General features: G+C 41.8%; 1 protein-coding gene across 3 annotated transcripts in view; it reads left to right on the top strand.

Moving 5' to 3' along the window:
• The window catches only part of rargb (retinoic acid receptor, gamma b), a 48,752-nt gene that overhangs the window by 2,485 nt on the left and 25,810 nt on the right, over nt 1–20,457 (top strand). The window contains exon 2 of one of the 3 annotated variants that reach the window (XM_006808781.3): nt 676–799. The gene's annotated coding sequence lies outside the window, so the exon portion shown is untranslated. Of the gene's footprint in view, nt 1–675; nt 812–9,562; nt 9,791–20,457 lie in introns of those variants that run through there. The other 2 variants (XM_035915859.2, XM_035915858.2) reach the window with 2 other exon arrangements.

The following is a 20,457-nucleotide window of genomic DNA, read 5'->3' as shown; positions in this document are numbered from 1 at the left end:
ATGTGTGGTGTATGATGTAATCCAATCATGGTGCTGTGCTGTACAGCCAGACATCTTCCCTTTGCGCTCATCGGTCCAGAGGACAATGTTCCACAAGTCTTGTGATTTCTTCAACTTAATAAGAGGCTCTCTCTTTGCATCCCTTTCAAACAACTTGTCCAGTCTTTTTCTAATTGTACTGTGGTGAACTTTAACATTTGTGATGATAATTGAGGCCTGTAGAGTCTGAGATTTAGCTCTTGGGTTTGTTTTTGCAGTTTCTCTGAGCATTACAGGGTCTGACTTTGGGGTAAATTTGCCAGGACGTCCACTCTCTGTAAAACTGTGGCATTATGTTAACACGCAGCTGTTCCAGACCAACAAGCTGCCAAAATGTCAGCTTTCATAGACGTGCCCATGCTTGCTGATGATGATCAGGTAATCAAGGCAATTTGATTAGCAGCATCTAGCTGCTACTTAACGTCTTTATTCCTATGGAAGCAGTAAATGTGTACTTATTATTTCACAGGACTGTGAAAAACCTTTCAAATGACATCAATGCCTCTATTTATGTAACAAAATCATCCTCCACCCACCCCTCGGGCACAATACAGATAGAACAAATAAAGCCTAACAAACTAAAGGCAAAGTATATGCATCCAAATTTACACTGTGTCTCTTTCTTTCCCTTTGTAGATGAAGTGCAGTGAGTGGCAGTGACTTTCATGTTAAGGCCCTGCAGCAGTTTCCTTTTTGATGGCTATCACAGTGAAGAGAGCCATCAGTGATGGAGATTTGTTTCCCCTGCAGGGAATGAGAGGTGAGTTTAAAGGTAAATTAAAAAGTTTTGAAATACTTTTTGTAACGTAAACAAAGCCATTAAGAAGAAAGTGAAGTAATAACTGCAGTATATAACAACTTTACCTTCAAACAACAGTGCTAACATTAACAGTGTGATGGATTGTAAATAAAATATTTTTTTTGTGTGATGTAATAAGTGGTTTTCTCAGGTTCAGAATTTACTAATCTGAAGTGTCAATATCAAATTGAGGACAGAAGAAGGACAGAGTTTGAAGGCAGTGCAGTTCATGTAGCCGACGTGCACAGCAGAAGAAGAAGGGTCTGGCAGTTTAAATCAAAACTCGTTTTGTATATCAGGTTGTGCTGTGCAGTGAAGTGGTTTAATTTAAACTGAAATATATTTAGCTACAACTGGTGGAAAATTTGAGGGGAATTTCGGGAACAGCTAATAAAAGAGAGTAAACATGCCGATAAAGAGCAGCGGTACACTGGAAGAATGATCGTTAGCTTCATTTGGGCCCATATAGGTCCTTAGGACACTCTAAGCAGCATCCAGGGTAACTAATAAACAGTACCTGGAAAACAAAGTTTAATATTATGACAGCAGTAACAGTCTATGTGTGATACTTGCCCCTGTTTACCCTCCAGAGGGGATACATTTTGTGACAGGCAGACAGGCACGGCAGTAGGCAGCCAAGATCTGCAGAGATCTGTTGACAAGCGGCTTCTTGTGAAGAGGTGCCAAATTATCCTGAGGGGGACATCCAATGCCACTGTATCCAAGCAGTTTAATGCATTTACCTTTGTTTCAGTACACAGCGAAGAAAGCTGATTGCTGCTGCTGATGATAGGGGCAAAAAAAAAGACCAAAAAAGAAACTAAAGAAATCTTCTGAACTCGTTTAGCCTTTAGTGTAATATTGGTTAATTACTTTGCAGACTAGTGGAGCATTTACTTCTACTTTTATCACAAACTCTATGAAAAAAATGTGAGCATGAGACCCGCGGCTGTAGATTTTTACAGCATCCAGTTTCCAGTGAATGGAAATCCTACGTTGCTGTGTCAGATCCATATATCCATATATGTTTACAACAGTCAGCCACTGATCATTGCATGCTCCAGTATGATTCAGACAGCGACAAGGTGTAAATGGTAAGCAGGCAGTGTTATCACAGAAGGTCTGAGGAATATTTAACAGAAGAATATGTACCTTTCAACCCTGGTACTGGAGCTCCCATTTGTTCATCATGTGTTGAAGTGAACTGTCACAGGCTGTGCAAGAAACTTGCAGTCATGTGAAAAAGAAAGTTTTTCACATGACTCTGTGTAGTCCTGTGAAAAACCGAGTACACCCCATGATTCAGTAGCTCGTAGAACCACAGTCAGCAGCAATAACTTGAAGTAATCGTTATCTGTACGGCTTTATCAGGAGACCCTCTCCTCTTTACAGCGTTGCCTGGGTTCATTCGTTTATGCACAGCTCTCCTAAGCTCCCGACACAGTATTTCAGTTGGGTTGAGGTCTGGACTTTGAGCCATTGCAACACCTTGATTCTGTTTTTCAACCATTGTGTTGTAAGTTTGTTGCTGTTCAAAAAGTGGTGCGTACAAACGTTTCACACACCAATCAGTTGTTTGTCAATATTTTCATACCTGAATTTGTTTACCTGAAATAATGAAGGCCTGGCTGTCTACTACCACTACTACTACTACTACTACTACTACTACCACTACTACTACTACTACTACTACTACTAATAATAATAATAATAATAATAAAAACAAGTGTTATTATTATTGTTGTTGTTGTTATCATTGCTCTTTTATCATTAGTTATAGTTTTCCAGAATGCAGTGAACCACAAAATGATAAGAATTACAATTATATGAAAAAATAAATAAATAAATTGCATGCAAAGCAGACTAACTACTGAATAGTTGAATTTCAGTATTCTTTAGCTACCTTATTTCAAAATATGTTATATTTCATTACAAATGACTTTTATCATTGCTGGATGTCATCACATACCGGCTTAATTTCTTAGTCCTAACCTCATGGATGCTGAAGAATCCGGATGTTTGGGGGGTGGTCCGTGTGCATTTTGTGTTATTTGTTTTCTCATCTGACAGATCACATGATCCTTGCCCTCCACTTGTTTCCTACATTCTCTTGTAGTCGTTTTTCATATAATCTTTGATATTCAAACATTTTTTTATTTATTTATGGGGTTTTTTACCATAGCCACAGCGAGTATCTCAGGGGAAATCAATATTCCGAACCTTCATTATTCCAGCTGGAGTCTTGCTTGTTGTTTTTTGGGGGTTATTGTTTGTTTGTTTGTTTACTAAACTTTCTTCACTCCAGTGGAAACATTTAAGGAAGCTGTGTGTATGTTTTGGGTTCCTCTTTGGACAGAATCGTTTAGGTTTCTTCAGTTGGACTTTCTCTTGTCTCTTATAAGATAGGCATGTTTACTTATATAAAGAAATAGGGGCGTAGCAGGTTGCATACAGGCCGCACAAGCCTCTAGGTTCAGAATGACTGTGGTTCACTAACATATGCTGGGTGGTTATTACAAAATAGGCCGGAGCGCATGTTTCGTAATCTGATGGTGAGTTTTGTGTGCAAACTGATATGATTTTGTGCAGGGTAAAAATGTTTCCTCACACATATGAGTAGATGAGGACCGTTCTTTTAGAAGTCTTGTAGTTTGTTTAGATGCAGACGTCCTGGTCCTGGTAGTTCTTCTAAACACGCCATAGATGTGGCTCCTTGGAATTCTGATGATTCTCTGTACAATCAGAGCTTGGGGTAAATTTGCTGGGACGTCTGCTCCTAGGAAGATTGTGGCATTGTGTTAACAAAGACCTGATTTCCAGATTTTTTATAGATATATTTTGGTCAAACCTCCTGTGGATCTGGATCAATTAATCAATCAAGCCATCTGATTATCAGCACTTAGTTGCTATTTACCTTTGTTATCCATATGGAAGTAGTAAGGGTATACGTAATTTTTTGACAGAAGCACATAGAGTCCTGTGAACACTTTCTTTTTCACATGATTGTAGGTATCGTTGAACTTGTCGCAATTTAATTTTAATTTAATTTTGCTTTCTTACAGAGTATATTCATAGTACTACTGTCTTTGTGGTAAAAAATCTTAGCAAAACACTTGAAACCAGGGGAAAACATAATCCAGTTACCTCCGGTATAATGTCTTGCTGTAGCTAAGCAATCCATAAAGCCTTTTCCACCTGAAACAAATTGTCTTGCACTGTTGTGCATTAATCGGCCACATTAAAACCATGTTTTATATTGTGTAGGTCCTCCTGGTGTCTTCAAAATACCTACTCTTTAGGGCACAAGGACCTCTGGGGGTCTCCTGTGGTGTCTCAGATATTGGCAGAGTCCTCTGGGGTCCTGCGTGGAGTCTCCATGGATTTGGCTGGTTTCAGTAGATCCCACAGACGTTGATTGAATTGGGACCTGTGGAGTATGGAGGCTGGGTTAGCACCACGGCCTCTGTCATGTACCTCAAGCCATTCCAGAGCTCTGTAGCGGGGTGTGTGGACCAGTTGTGGTAGGCTCCTGTGATCTGAGAACATACTTCCATGGTCTATACTGACTGTGATTAAAATGGGGTTACATGTCCCACATACATAAATACCATAACCAAAGATTTCCCAGCAGAATGTTACATTGTAACCAAGTGATTAGTGTTATTTACATCACCTGCCTGTCAGTGGTTTTATTGTCACGCCTGATGGTGTGCATAGGTGTATGTTCAGTTTTTGTCTCATTTTAGTACCATCTACAGGCTGAAGCTTTTTCCCTTCAGCACTCCTGAGGGAGCTGCAATGATGACATCACCTGAACTGGAAGAAAAAAATTTGATTTCTATTCAGACTCGGACAGAGAATATTGCAGGAGCCACCCTAGCACTTCTCCCAGTGTGGTTCTCTTCCTCTTGCCCCTTCCTCCACCAATTATCCATCTTAATTTCTTCCTCGTCCAATCATCTCATTTTCACGGTGCTGCGCCCTCCAATCAACATCTGTCCTGCAGGCAGTAACACTTATACATATCTGCTGTAATTAGACAATCACTTCCACATGTGGCTCAAACTTCTTCAAACCACTTAATCCCTACCTCACCCTCCCATCCGCCCACTGTCTCCTTTTTCCTCCCTCTGTTTTTCTTATTTCCCTGTCTCACACTCCACTACCCTCTGTGTGCCCCTGTTCACTTTTTCTCTCTCCCTCTTTCTCCTTTCTTTCTGATTGAATTACCATAAGTGCAGGTCTTGGCCAAAATATGCCAGCTTGTTCTGATTAAAACTGTCCTTGTTATACCAGAGACTCTCCAAATGTCTGTGAGCAGTATGTGTGTGTGTTGGTGTATTTGGGGGTTGGGTTCAGAGAGGGAGTAAAAGTGGATTGGGGGGGGGGGGGGTTGTCGGGTGTAGCAGCATATGCAGCATGAGTAGAAAAGAAAAAATGCAGCCAGACAACATTGCATGGTGAAAGATAAAGAAGTCCAAGAACAAGATGGGGACAGAGTGGAAGGAGATGGAGAGGCCGTGCTGGAAAGTGGGAACGGAGAGGGAATGAGACGGTAATGGTAGTTGACAGAGTTGGGTTCACAACAGGTTCATGATGACATCATGGTTGAATTTTCGGGGAACATTTATATAGGAAAAACTATTGAATGCACATGTACACCCCGCTTTGTTTCCCCTCGTCTTTTTTTCCCTTTTAGCTTATCCGCTAACACAAATTGTTGCAAACAAGATCAAAAATGCACGTTTGCTCATTCAAAATGAAATTTTGCCCATATTATTTGAATATTTCTGTCTCGACTCCGTTCGAACGAGAGAGAGCGCCTTCGTTTCTCGCGTTGTTTGTTGAACTTCCTGTCCGCCGAATTGACAGCTGCTACCCAGAATGTCACTCCTTTCACCTTTTCTCCCCCAGCAGCCCTTGCTTTCTCTCCTCCTATGCTCCCTCTTTTTTTTCCTTTCCTTTTTTTCCTTCTTTTTTCTTTTTTGCCTGCTAGTCTAGCCAACCCTCACCGCTGGTACAGTATGTTCTTTGTGTGTAGGCATGTTTAGCAGTTTGAGAGACAGAAAAGACATAAAGGAGCCTTGGGATCCGAAATGTGTTTATAGTGTATGTGTGGGTGTGATTATATTTGTGTCAGCTCTTTTACTCGCTTGAAGAAAATTAACAGCAGGGTGTTGTGGCGTATTAAAGGTTCTTTGTGTGTTGTGCGTGCATATTTTCTGCGTGAGCCGTTGCGCCCTTGTTTATTAGTTTGTGGGCACTTGCCAGCGCTGGTGCGAGCGTTGCGCCGTCTTCTGACATTCTCCATACGTGCGTGTGTGTTTGTGTGCCCGGGGAAAGCGAGTGAGCTTGTCATGCGTGCCTGTCATCCTCTGCATGCTTCGCCGTGCGCCACAGTGCTTCACATGACATCAATCTGAGCACAGTGGGATAGTGATCTCATTACCAACAGCCTGTTGCTGATTAAAACCTGTCGTCTAAAACCCCCCCTCCCCTTTCCCTCCTTATCCCTTTCTTTTCTTCTTTCCCCCTCCTTCGCCGCTCTCCTCTGCTTCCTTGTCCTTTGCCTCCCCCCTCCTGCTTCTTCCACCCCTCAACTCCAGAGTCACACCATTCTGTGGTTTCTCCACTGCCTGCTGCCAAAAAGGGCCCCATTTCAAGCTCTGCAAAAAGTTATAAGCTCCCCTCATTTTTCCTCTTCAGTTTTGGCCATTTTTTTGTTCTCTCTTCTCTGCTTTACATCTTTAGGCCTTCTTTATCACAGGCTGAACTTCCCCAAAACTTTTACCTGCAGGCCTCAGAGGAAACCCTTCTCACATTTCTAATCCCCTTACTCAGTCAGTCTGCTTTAACAGTGCCACTCGCACTGGAACAAAAGTGGGAGTGAAAATGAAAATGTGTCTTTAGCCGTCTCCACTGGTGTGAGTACGCATCAGCACGTGGATACATGTGCAAGAAAGGATGCTCTGTGCAAGTGCTTGAAATTCATAAATACACAAATGTGCCTTTCACACTCAGATGTTATACACTCACCTCGTCTTTGTGCATTTCACTGACACAGAAACACAAACAGCACTAACCTTTCACCTCTCCTCACTGACACCGTTGCTGGGAAGTGTTTCGGAAACTTGATAGTTAAAGGAGTGAACCTGGAGTTTGGATTATAACCGTTCCAGGTTGTTTCTTTCTCAAGTAATTTTTTTTTAAAAAGGCACAAAGTATAATAGTTAATACAGTAAATGACTATTTTTAAATTTTGTTACCTTTTGGCGTTATAGTCACAAATTCAATAAATACGGTGCTGCAGCTCACTTAGTGGAGAAGGCAGCCTTGTATGCATTGATTCCACCCTGGACCGTTTCCCTTGCTGCCTCCCCCCTCTTGTTCAATGAATGCCCAAAAAACTAAATAACAATAGTTCCATAAATATCTGTGTGACACTCTTCTATCGTTTTTTACATTAAGTTCAAAATAAAAGCGTTGGTGTGACCGAGTGGGCAACAACATGCGAAAAAAACGTCCTCTATTTGTACATTAAATCCCAGAAAATCCATTCCAGGTATTTCATTCATTCTACTGTTTAAACACACAAAACATATCTTTACAGATCTCTTTGCATATTCCGTTATTCATTTTTCACCGTGGCTTAGGTCTGTTGTTTTCATATCATGTATGAAAAGAGCTCGTGATGTACTGACTAATCCAAAACATATTTCTTTAGCCGTCCCCGGTTAGGTGGGGAGTCATCGACACACGCACTGTTCATAAAGTTCTGCATGGCGATAGAAGCACTTCATTCTGAACTGAAATATAACTTGTTTAGCATCAAAGTCTTTTCCAGACTTCCAAACTCTTCCAGGAGGAAACACAGATGAAAGATTAAACACACAAATTAAAACCGACACCCTCTATCTCCATCTAACCACACCTATTTAATGGCAGACACACACACAGGTATCAGGTAATTGACCAAACTGAACCTGCTCTGTACTCAAACAAAAAGTCAACTTTTTTCCTTTCACGTTTTACATTCATGTTAATATTTCATAAACCAAAAGTGAGAGTCTGACTACAAATAAATTTAGGTTATTAGCTTAATTAAAGTGAAATTGACTGTGATTAGATTTCTTTTCAGTGTACTGTTCTTTACTGTATGTCATTCTCATGTTGGCCTTTATACTGTAAAATATAATCACCTACAGACACAGAGTGTGGAGGAACTATTTAATTTTATAGTTTTTTTTTAATGAAAAAATAGTTATGTTAGTCTGATATTATAGATAATAAGTGTAAAAACTTAGGTACACTTATTCAGAGATATTTAGCATGGCACTGAATTACTCGTGTTTAATCAATCTGCTTAAATACTTGGCTGATTAAAATTGGTCAGTCAACCTGAGGGTAAAGCTCCTGTGCTGGAAGTCGACCTGCGCCGCGCTGCTCGCTGTTGCTGTTGTGGACGGGCTTGTAATGAGCCGGCTCACCGCTGAGGCCAGTCAGGCAGACGGTAGCAGACAGTTTTATCTCTGACACGGAGAGGCAGTTAGCTCTGTCCCTCAAGGCCCGTCTGGCAGGTTTGATCTCATCATGGATCAAATGTATCTCTGTTAAACGTTTCCTTACCCGAAAACGACAGGGCTTATTTGCTTAGGAAAATCCTGTAGGAGGAAAAGACTCCACTTCAACTGAGTTAAAGGTGTGGTAACTGCTAAGAGAATGGCTCTTTGTATTTCTCAAGCTAGGCAAGATGGAAAACAGCTCACAGCATTTGCATTTTTTAGATTTAATGAAAACTGACATGTATGCCAGGGTTCCCGTGACACTTGGTAAATATTGCAAATTTTGCATATTTGCACCACTTTAAATGCACAATTGCAATTTTCATTAGTGCGTTGAGGTTTGATTTCCATATTTGTACACAGTTTATCTGTATTATTACTCAGTTGCAATTAGTTACATTCTTTTTACTTTAAATGGACATGTTGAATGGAAATCTGAGAATTGGCACTACTAGTATCGCATTTGACGGTTTTAAACTATTGTTCCCATCACCCTGAGTCACAGGGATGCTAGGGTTTATTTCTATCCCATCAGGAACATTTAGTCACAATAACCCACAGAGTAGCCTTTGATTGGCTCGAGGCCCCCGGACTCCCACATTGGCCGGCCGGAGTCCCAAAGTCAAGGCATTGCAAACATGGAGCAAATGCCAAAAACTGACACCGATATCCCCAAAGGTGTGCAGCCCTCTGCGGCGTGTGTGTGTGTTTGTGTATGTCTGTGAGTTAGTCACTGTTTCACAAGGGCGACTGTACGTACACATACGCGCCGCTCTCTCGCACGTACGTGTGTTGGTTTAGGTCTATCTTTGGATGGCGAGGAAAGGATGAACAAATTTAGAAATTCAAAACAAACGGCCACACAGTTGAAGTCTAACAAAAAGAGTGTTGACTGACAGTATGCGGTAGATGGAGTGAAGGTAAAGAGAGAGAGACAGACTTTGAGACAAAGAAAGAGAGGGGTGGGGGTAAGAGGTGGCGGTGGTGTTGGTGGGGGTGGCGGGGGTTCAGCAAGTTGAAACCTAAGATTTTTAGACCCTGTTTTCCCTGCCTTCGGGCATTCTGTGGCTGGTAAAAAATGTGCTGTATATTTGAAGTGTTGGATCACGTGACAGAGGCAGGGTTTGTGAATCAAAGTACACAATGATTTCAGGAGGAGAGAGAGAGAGCGAGAGAGAGGGTGTATGTTGGTGAAAGAGAAAGAGAGAGAGAGAGAGACGGGAAAAGGAGAGGTAGGAGGAATGCAACAGGCTGAGCTCAAACGTTGCTGCGAGAGCGACTTCTGACTGACAAACTCAACAACTACACCTCCTCGGCTCATTTCTCCACTGACTTACAAACCACTCTTCTGTGTGGTGTTTCCTGCTTTGACCCCCCTCTCCCCGGTCTGGTAAGTTTGCTTTTCAGTCTTACTTTCCTTATAAGTTAATTCAAGTTGGCGGTTTGCAAGAGAAAGAAGACAGACAGAGGACATGTCAGAGCATGAGTGAGATGTGTTCGTGTTTCTCTTGTCTCTCTCGCTCTCTTTCTCAGTGTGTGTGTGTTTCTGGGGCAGCATGAGTGGGGAGATTGAGTTTCCCGAGGACAGCTTTAATTGAGAACAGAGCTTTTGAGAGAAGGAGAAAGAACAACAGAAACAGACTTGCGTGTGCTCTCCGTTTCAGATGATGAATACTTCTGTAAATCTTTGTGTCCGTGTGCGTCCTCATTTGTTTTGCCCTCGGATGAGTGTACAGCTCTGCGGTTAATTCCCGACTTCCCAAACTCTGATTCACGGTTGTTGAAATCCCGATCTTGGAAAGGAAATCAACTGAAATGGATGTTGAAATTCCCCCAGAATTTTCAAGGATGGCACAGTTCCCATACAGCGCATTACATGCTGCATACATCAGATATGGGGGTATTACACAAGCTTCCTAACTATCAGACTTCCAGCAACAGAAGAAGTGGCTTCTACACCCTGCAGGCCCCTACAGCCGACAGCCTGACTGTCAGAGTTGACGGATCATTCCATCAACATCACAAATGGCTGAGGAGGTCTAGACTACCTGAGTGTGTACACACACAGCCACCCATCCCCTGCTGAAGGTTATATAAACAGGTTCCCATCCACACAATTATATAAGTTGGATGGAAACATTGAAATCAGTTACTCCGGATATCACAAGACAGTCTGGTGTGTGTCTGATCACCACTCCTGCTTTGCATTATCTGTGTGTGTGTGAGAGAGAGGAAGTGTGCATGTATGTGTGAATAAGCTTAGTGATGGCCACATATTGAAACACACGCTCTTTTTGTGCACTCTGAATCATCCCAAATAGCATCCTTTGTGCGACATGTGCTATATAAATACAGATGCATTGCTTGATTGATGATCGTGATTAAGATGTTATTTGCATGCTGAGTGCCTCTTCCCAGCTGAGCTGAGCTTTCCTGCATCTGTCTCCTAACACTACACTGAGGGGAGTGCTCGCACCGTGCAATGCGAGGCCTCACCATGAGCTCCTCTAGCAAACTCTCGACAAATCTATTCCAGATTCATTTTCCTTAATGTCGGGAGGAATGTTCATCAGCATGTCCGGAGGAAAAGTGCAGGAGTCTACAAATAGGACATAAACAACTGGGTGTAAAATGATGCATATTATATTAGAGCGATCACAAGGTGGAGAACGGTTGAGAGACTCACTTAATATGGCTTCTCTTCTCTTCACCTTTCTTTTCATCAGTTGTTCATTTTCTCTCTTGGCAGATCTCTGTAGAGTGCCGGCTATTGAGCGCGCTAACTCCAGGTTGGCTCTCTTCAGCATTTGAGGTTTAATATTTACGATCCATCTGCAGTTGGTTAGGCCTTGTTTGTTTAATTGTTTTAAAAGCTGCTAGAGACGATATTTGTTTGCTTGCATGTGCATGTGTTTGGGTGTGTTAGATAAAACGTGTTTAACTGCATTGCAATCTCATCATTGTTCTGTACAAGACTGACAGCCCCTCAGGCTGAGAAGGATGTCTGGCTCCTCTCTCTTTCTCTCTTTTATTCCCTCTGTCTCACTGACTTCTTTCTCCTTTATTTCGTCTCCCTTGCACAGCTTCCATCTTTTTTTTTCTTGTCCATGTCAGCTGAGTTTCATTTTATATGGGTTGCTCTCTTGGTTACTACATATAAATGGAAACTTGGAACTTCCAGAACAAAGAAGCGAGTGCTTGCTACTTGCTTTTGAGAGTGGAGGACACAAATGTTTTCTTGTTCCTCAGAATTACATATTGTCCACAGAGTTATTTAGAGAGATTTTGGTGAGAGTGCACTGGCTGTGGTTCGCTGTAACGTTCCCAATTGGCTTCAGAGATTTGGACGTAACTTGTAACATTCATTGTTGCTTTCGCTGCTCTTTTCCCCCCAAACAAGGCTCAATGTGTCTCACTGTGCCTAAAGAGCATCTCAGTGTTTTTAATCATGGCCCAGGGCTGCTCTTCAGCACAGGCTATGGCTTTAAACGCTCTTCTAATCCTCTCTGTGGTGGAACAACGAGAAACAGACTGAGGATGTGTATGTGTGTGTCACATTTGACTTTAATACTAAGTGAAAAGCTGCCTACTGAACGCCTCAGTAAGGTCTGACCCACGACTGAGCTGCTGAGCCTCAAGCAACAGGAGCTGACCCCAGCGCCAACATGGAGAGCCTCAGTAGCCCACAGGGTACCTTCACATAATGACAACATTGTGGCATTTACGAAACATTACTATCACTAGCATCATCCCAATTAGCACCGCTAACACAGAATTGCCTCCTTGTTATTCCAAGTCATGCCACGTCTCGTCTTTTAAATGTGTTCACCAAAGTGAAGCTAAGAATTACAGTCAATTCTCATTTTCTGGCAAGTTCGCATAGTAGCATCACAGGATCAATGTTTTGTCTGCTGAGATTTATTTTGATTCAGTTTGATTCACATGGGCCTAGAGATCGGTTGGCAACCACCTGGCAACCACTGGTGGCTAGGGAAAAACAACCTGCAACTCATTGGTGAAATTAGTTGCAGAGAGGCATAAGTTGTTGCACTTAAAACCACCTTACTATTCCTCCTCTTTTGTTTGCTAACAGTTTGCCATAGTCATCACTATGAACCTGTAAAGAGTGTGATGGAAATGAGAAACCGTGACCGTTTGACCTGTTGCATATGTATTTCTGGGAGTTCCTTTCTCAAGGCATAAATATAGGGAGGTGAATGATTAAATTGAGATTGCAATCAGATTTAGTAACATTTGCAACCTGCAATTTGTTGCTAATTGCGCCTGTGTTTAGGAAACAGCGCAACTTTTGTAAATCACCCATAAAACTAGCCACACCTATGAGCGCTATCTGAGGATTACAATCGCACACTATGGTTCCCCATTTAGAAAATCTTGCGCTCCAGAACTTGTTGATTTCAGCAGTAAAGCACAACTTTTACTTTGAAGCCAAACGTCTTTTCTAAATTTCACTACAACTTGGTTGTTAGTCCTATGCAATGCGAGTGTGCAGCCAACCGAATTTGAGTCTTTGGCGAGCAGATTCTTGCCCTTGGGCCTTATTTTTGACACCCCTGCTGTAATAAGATGGATGTGTTGCAAAGATTCGGAAGGATATTTATCAGTAACAATACTTGAAAAATAGCTATCAAATAGTATCTTGATACCTAATATTTACATTCAAGTGTACAGTGTCGACGAAGCGAACAACATAATTGCGTGCATAAATTGAAAATATGTGTTCCCCACAGCCAGATTATAAAATGGCTGTTAGACACTGATGGTTTATGGCAAAGCAGTATTTGTACTCCTCAAAAGACATTTTTATATGTCAGTTTGACATAAAATATAGTATGGTCATTTGTTGGAAAATCTAATTACGCTGTTTATGGGTGATGGTGCCTGTGTTTTTTCTCCTCTGTAATGGTGTTTGTGTGTCAGTGTATGCATTTCCTACTCGCCCCGTCCAGCATAGCTCATGTCTGACTGACTGCACTCACTAAGCCAGATTAGTTTGTGGTTTATGGTTTACAGCTAATTGTCCCCGCTGAAGTCATGTTTTTCCTTGCATTTGGCTGTTTTTCGGGGGACTTTTTAACCTTTGTGTCCACTCACACTCAGCAGAGTTTGGGCTCTTTATTTCCTTACTGTCTCCATAGATACATCTGTATCTATGGTTCACTTTCAACAAAACCTGATTATTTTTTTTCTCTGCATTTGTTTCCATTAGAAATTCCTCTCTAGCCTGTAAGCACATTTTTAGTCTGCACGCCAAAAGAAGCTGAATACATAGAATACTGTTTGCTTGATCTTACAGTGACAATGGCGAGTAGATTACAGAAAGAGAGAGGGGGACAGATGCAGATAAGCAAAGCTCAGAGCCACAAAAGAACTACACAAGAATAAGCCTGTAGCACTTTACCCTTGAATACCTGTCTATTTTCCAGCTGACGCACATCGCCCTGGATTGAACTACACTCGATGCTTTGAAAAAAAGATTGACTAAATGGTTGGGTAGAGTGAGAACATCTTTTGAACTTAATAAAACCAAAAAAAAAAAAAAATTGAAGTGAAGAAACGGCCGTTTTGAGTTCGAGTGACCTTTTTCTCAGCCCGACAGACCAGAGTGTTTCGTTGGCCTCGATGTCGGAGCGGAGCACGTTCTAGTAGTCGTAAAAGCGAGGAAAACAGGATTTGCTTTGCTGCTTAGCAAAGTATAGCCATCCATGCGTCACTAGCAATGCACCACGATGCTGTTCACGTGTGCTGCAGCCATCTTGGATTGTTTAGCCGAGGTCGATGGGGCCGCTTCGACTTTTTGCGTTGGAATTCTGACTTGAAGGGGCGTTTCAGTTAAAAATTCCAGCCAGGGACTCCAACTTCCAACGTTTATGTGTTTAATATCAGATAAACTATGTTTTGTAAACGCTTGAAACATTGTCACACTTTGCATAATCAATAAACAGAAAACACTGTTGTGTAATGCATCAAATGTGCCAACACTGAGCGCTTATTCACCACTTCATCAAATACAATAGGGGCATCGGTGATGTGGAGCAGAGCATTCATTGTGCGCGGCTCCAGTTTGTAGTAGCTGGATCTCCTCCAAGCATGAGCCCTGTGTCACCTCTGTGCTCCACCCAGACAACAACACGCGTTTACATGACCGAGCCTGTTAGTACAAAATCTTAACATTTACCTTGTAAAACTGGTCATATATTCCTTAATTCAGTAAACTTCCATGTATGCAAAGTTCCCTGAATTTTTCAAACCTCAGACAATACCCCCCCCCCCCCCCCCCCCCCCCCCCCCCCGCCGGCACAAGAGCTCTGTGATGGTTTTGCCACAGATACAAATGCAGTGTTTACCTCATGTATTTAAAAGCATGACGAGCAACATTCAACAAAACAGTACACAGAGACTGGAAACAACCTCTCTGTGGTCACTCTTTCCACACTGCATCACTGGCACACAAAAAACTGCCTAACCATATTCCAGATCATCCTTACAAGGAGAAACCCAGCTCACCCTAAATGCGGTGATATTCTAAGAGCAGTAAGGCTTTGAGATTTAAGAATCAAAGGATCAAACTCTAAGCTGTGCTTGGATTCAGAGTGGCTGATGATCCGACCTTAGCTCCTTAACGCCTGGTCTATCATATTGATATATGAGGTTTTTGGGAACTCCATTTTTGAATTCATTATAGAGATACGACATCATTCATCATCAGAGAGAATAAAAATCATCATCTCAGTATAAAAAATAATAATCACAGTCTAAATATAAGGGCTCACAAATGTCAGCAGATTCCTGGAGGGAGATAGCTGAAACTACTGAAATGGATGTGAGGGAATGTACGAAGTGGAAAAACCTGAGGGACAAATATGTTCGCCACAAAAAAGAGCCGGGAACCTGGAGGGAAAAAAGTCCCAGCATTTTATTGTTTTCCGTCGCCACATATGAACAGGACCACAGGAACTAACGCACACACAGGCATAAATGTGGGCAACGATGTTTTTTCCGTTTCTTTTCTTTTATGTAATTGGCCTACTTTAAAATCATGTTAGAAATGTTACATGTGTGCATGATACACCGAGCTTTCGCACATAGGTTTGTGTGGAGCTTATTTTTCTGGTGTGATGCTGATGTATTGTTTCACAATAGCACACAGCATAAGTTTTGGATTCTGAGTGATGCTAGTTTTCTTTCTTAGTGTGAATGCTTTTTCATTTCTGTGGCGCTGTGGCTTTCTGCTGGGACCAGACCTCCAGTCCCTATTGTGGCCAGAGGAGAGGATGTAGTAAATGTTGAGCGAGGATTCAGAGAGGAGTTAGGCTAGAAACATTTTCTGCTACCACTCTTTTCTCAGACACAAAAGTCTTAATTTATCTGTCTGACTGAAAACGTTAAGGCACATTATCTCCGCTCTAACAGAGATTTTATTGAAGCTGTGACCAAATTGTCAATACGCCAAAGACTGATGATCTGTCACCAGACCAAGGCTATTTCCTGAGGCTGCTACTGCAGTGTTAGCCCGACTCCACCCTGCATAATGTGTTTTTACAGTTTTACAAAACGCCTTGCCACAGAGAAAAAGAAATTATTTGGTAATTTGGCAAAGAAATCATTTTCTTTTAAAGCAATGGTGGAAGCCGAGCTTATTTCCGTGCTAAGGTGGATAATTGTAAAAACATGCCCCTTTGACAGCATGATTCTGTATATTGGCCATTTGTCACCTGTCAAAACAACTTATCAAAACTGTCTGCCTAAATGAACTCTTAAAATAATGACCCTTGTGTTTTTTTTGTGGACAAATGGGACTGTTTAGTCAGTGTGTGGACAGCTTTCTGCTGTATCTCTATGTTCTTATATAGCACCTTTCTGCTCACTTTATGCAACATGTATCATTGACCCATTTACACACACACATTCATACATGCTTTCTATCTAACATGCACGAGTGTGAATGAGCAACTCGAGGTTCAGTATCTTGCTCAAGGATCCAGGACCTGAACCACCAATCTTCCAATTAGTGGATGACCTGCTCTACCTCCTGAGCCACAAAACTGCAGTTATTCAGTTTTTAGATTTGAATACAGCCATTCACTAGTGCTGCTATTAAGCTTTGTTTACTTTGATTTTGTTTCTTTTTTTTCTTCAGGAGGCTAGGCTGGTTAGAAGCGTAGGATAATAGAAAAAGTAGTTTAAAACACAGTGTGGGTGCAGTTTGAACCCACTTGCCTTTTAATTAAATGGTGGCTGTTATATGGGGTTTTGTGGTTTCCAAACCAAAGAAAATTTTGCACTTGCCCTTTTGTTCAGGCATTTTTGCAGGAACACAGATCTCCATAAAACAACCTGGGGGTGGTTTGTAAACTCTTGTTCAATATAAAAATTTTCAAATGCTGCCAACTGAAAAGAGCACAAGTATTGACAGGGTCCCCTTTCACAGATGACTGGAAGTTTTGTTGGCAAAGTCCTCCTACCATTTGTAGTACCATGCCTACTTGCGTAAGGGGCTTGCATAAGTGTTGCATCTGGTTAGTTAATCCTGGGAAAGGGAGACATTAATAGCATGATGCTTACATGTTAGATTTGGTGAGGCCGACTCCTGAAATGCTAGTCTGTGTGTGTGTGCATGCGTTTGTGTGTGTGTGTGGTTTCATAACTAGAACCTCAAGCCGAATTGGGTTGGAAAAACCCATAAAGTTCAGTAACACTTCCACCCAGGCTAACTGAATCCAGATAATGCTCCTAATAAGAGCTTAAAACATGCTATTCAGAAAGTTGTTTTTTTGACTTTCGTCTGTTTACAGCTGAACAAAAGTGTTGCAACACTGCATCAAAGACAATGATGTGGCTCCAGTACGTGTGGTGTGATGGAAGTTAAGAGAAAACAAGCTAATAACACTGCTGGAAACCCCCATCCTTTTTTTCTTTGCAGCAAGTCTGTTTTTTCATCCGCAAAAATCTGGGAGAAAAAAAAGAGCATCAGTTTTATGTGTGTGTGTGCGTGCGTACATGTGTGAGTGTGTGTGTGTGTCAGCACGACCAGGACCAGATGACCCAGTTTGACCTGACCCAGCCAGGTCTCATAAAAGCAGCGTTTAGGCCAGGAGGCCCGGAGACACAGCGCCACTTTTGTTGGTCTACCGAAGGTGTATTCCCCCCGGAGGCAGAATGAGGGGGCGGGGGTGTCGCTCATTAGAGAGAAAGAAACCAGTCCTTGGCTTGGGCACTCATTATTTCATAGTTTATTAGTGGAAATAAAGTAGTTTCTTTATTTTTATGTATGTTTTCTGCAACCGCTCTGCCCACTTTCTCTCCCCCCCCCCTTTCCCCTCCCATACTGCCGTACCACAGTCTGCTCATTCTGTTATTAATGCCATTTGCAGTATGGCTCTAATTAACAGGACTCTGCTCACTTTTTACACATGGCCTGCCAGATGCTTGAAACTCCCTCATATGTCCCCCCCCCCCCCCCCCCCCCTTTCCCTCTTTTCCTTTGTTTCCCTCTTTTTTCCATCTTTTTCCTCGGCTTTCGACACTTGATTTTTTCTTCTTCATCCCAATCCTTTTATACATCTGGCTTTCATAGTACTGATTTCACCCTTTGAAACTGATTGGTTAAAAAGTCGACTCGAAGTTGCTGCATCTGCGATAGGATTCTCTGTCCTATATTTACTACTTCATTCTTCAAGGTCAATTGCCGCTTTCAATGGCGCTTCGGCATGTGTGAACGTTGTGTGTTTTCCACTGATTACTTGCCCGTGAACATGATTAAAGTCAAAGAACATCTGTGCGCGCTCGCCGCGGCAGCCTGCGTGTCCGTTCTTGACTTTCTCGCCGTGTCCTGCTTTCAGAGAGACATGTGTATGCATAAGTTTTACAAAACGTGGCCATTCCACACCGCGCGTGTAATCCTGCACACTTTGTCCGACCTGTGTTTGACATTCTTTAATCATCAAACACGAAACGTCTTTGTGAAAAACAGTTGCAGGGACTCTCCCTGACTGGCCCTCACAGTGAAGAAAAAACCACAGCAGAGCCAAGCAGTTACAGAAAATATGTCAATACGGGAAATATGACTTTTAAAACAACACTCACTGCGCTGACTTTGTGGCTTTGTGTGTACGTGTAACGTCTTCTGTATGTGTGTGTTTGTGGGAGAAAGTGGACGTAAAAGACTTTTTCCTCTAGTAATCGCACACTGTAGATTAGTTGAATAGTTGGTCCACCCTATTACTGTCAGTGACAGTGAGAAGCACTTTAGTGGTAACACGAATTAAAATCAGTAGCACTACGCTGTGTTTCCCTTTTTGAAGTTGTCAGATAAATCGTTCAGCACCGCCACTTCCTGTGAATCTATAATCAGTAATAACAAAGTTAAACCATATTTTTAATACCTTTCACGTTTCTTTTACAAAAGTATTTAGTACCTCTTTATTCAGTACTTTGTAGAGGCCCCTTTGGCAGCGGATGCAACTTTTGAGTGTTTTTGGTTTCTGCAAGTTATGCGCACCTAAATTTGGGCAGTTTGTTCCGTTCCTCCTGCCAGATCCTCTGAGGCACCATCAGATTGGTTGGGAAGCATCAGTGAGCCACTATCCAAGTTTTCTGTCTGAGCTTTGGCCAGGCTGCTGCTAAAGGACACTCAAACACTATCAGCCAACCTCTAAGTGACTCCAGGGTTGTTGAGGTTGTGTACTTTGGGTCGAAATTAAACTGAAAGGTGAGCTGTTTCCTAGTCTCACTCTGGAACCGGGTTTTCTTCAAGTGTCTTTCTGTATGTCCCTGCTGCTGAAAATAACCCTCTCATAGCATGATGCTACAACCACCATGCTTCCCTGTAAAAGGCAGGGGTCACCGGTGGACCACGCACAGTCCACTTTGATCTGTAGATGACCTGAGCAGGAAAGAATCGCTCCCCTTTCCCATCTTCTGTCCAACTACTGTCATTACTAAAAAATACTTCTATTATAACACCAAAGAATTGTGTCATCATGGCTCCTGGGCCTATAGGTGTTGCATTCTTCTTAATGTGTATATATATATATATACATATATATATATATATATATATATATATATATATATATATATATATATATATATATATATGTGTGTGTGTGTGTGTATATATATATATATATATATATATATATATATATATGTATATATATATATATATATGTGTGTGTATATATATATATATATATGCATGTATGTATGACGGCATAAAAGTCTAAAAAAACACCTTGCAAACTTTCAAATGGGCATCATTAGACCTAGTTTTGGTCCACTGGCCATATGTTTGACACCTATGAGCCAGGTGAGGACCACACAGATAGTGTTTAGAGAGGTCAGTGTTCACTCATCACGCTTTCTTTTCTTTTTTTCTCATAAATGCTGTTTAGCAAATACCAAGCTGGCTTCTCTCTGCCATAAAGACATGATTGATGGAGCACAATTGAAAGGGTCGTCCTTCCAGCAGCTTCTCTGCAGAGGCCGTTAGTTTTCTGGCCACCTCTGGCAGAGAAGCCTTCTAGCTCAGTTACTTGGTTTGACCAGTTTGATCATATATGACTTTCCACACCTTTAAGAGTTCCTTGGATTTTGTACTGTGAACGATTAAAGCATACATCCAAAAGATGTGTGCCGCACAGCTTCCATGGCAGCTGCTATTTTTAGCTTGCTCCCGAGAAGTCCCCTTGACCACTTAGACCGCGCAACTCTGCAATTTTCGTTCTTTCAAACTGATCCAAATTTAACATGAAGTAACATCGTTAGTGATGACAGCGCACTAGCTGAACAACCTTTTGATCACACCTTTCTCTCTGTAGACATACAGACAGATAGATTGATAAAGACATGACTTGCTTTTGAAGACGAAGCACTGATACCTCCTCTTTGTTTTTTGTTGTTACTTAGAACTAAGTATGCGTATCTGCTGAATCAGAGCGTTAGTCATACAGTTGTAGTTCAGTGTAGGACATTTGTAAATTTATAATTCTCTCACTGTGCCTCTCACCCACCCCGGGTGTTGGATTCCCATGC

Source organism: Neolamprologus brichardi, chromosome 5, assembly GCF_056152115.1.
Source record: "Neolamprologus brichardi isolate AB-2024 chromosome 5, ASM5615211v1, whole genome shotgun sequence".
Taxonomy (NCBI): domain Eukaryota; kingdom Metazoa; phylum Chordata; class Actinopteri; order Cichliformes; family Cichlidae; genus Neolamprologus; species Neolamprologus brichardi.
The sequence above is the reverse complement of the archived record's forward strand: the minus strand, read 5'-3'. Positions and strand labels throughout refer to the sequence as shown.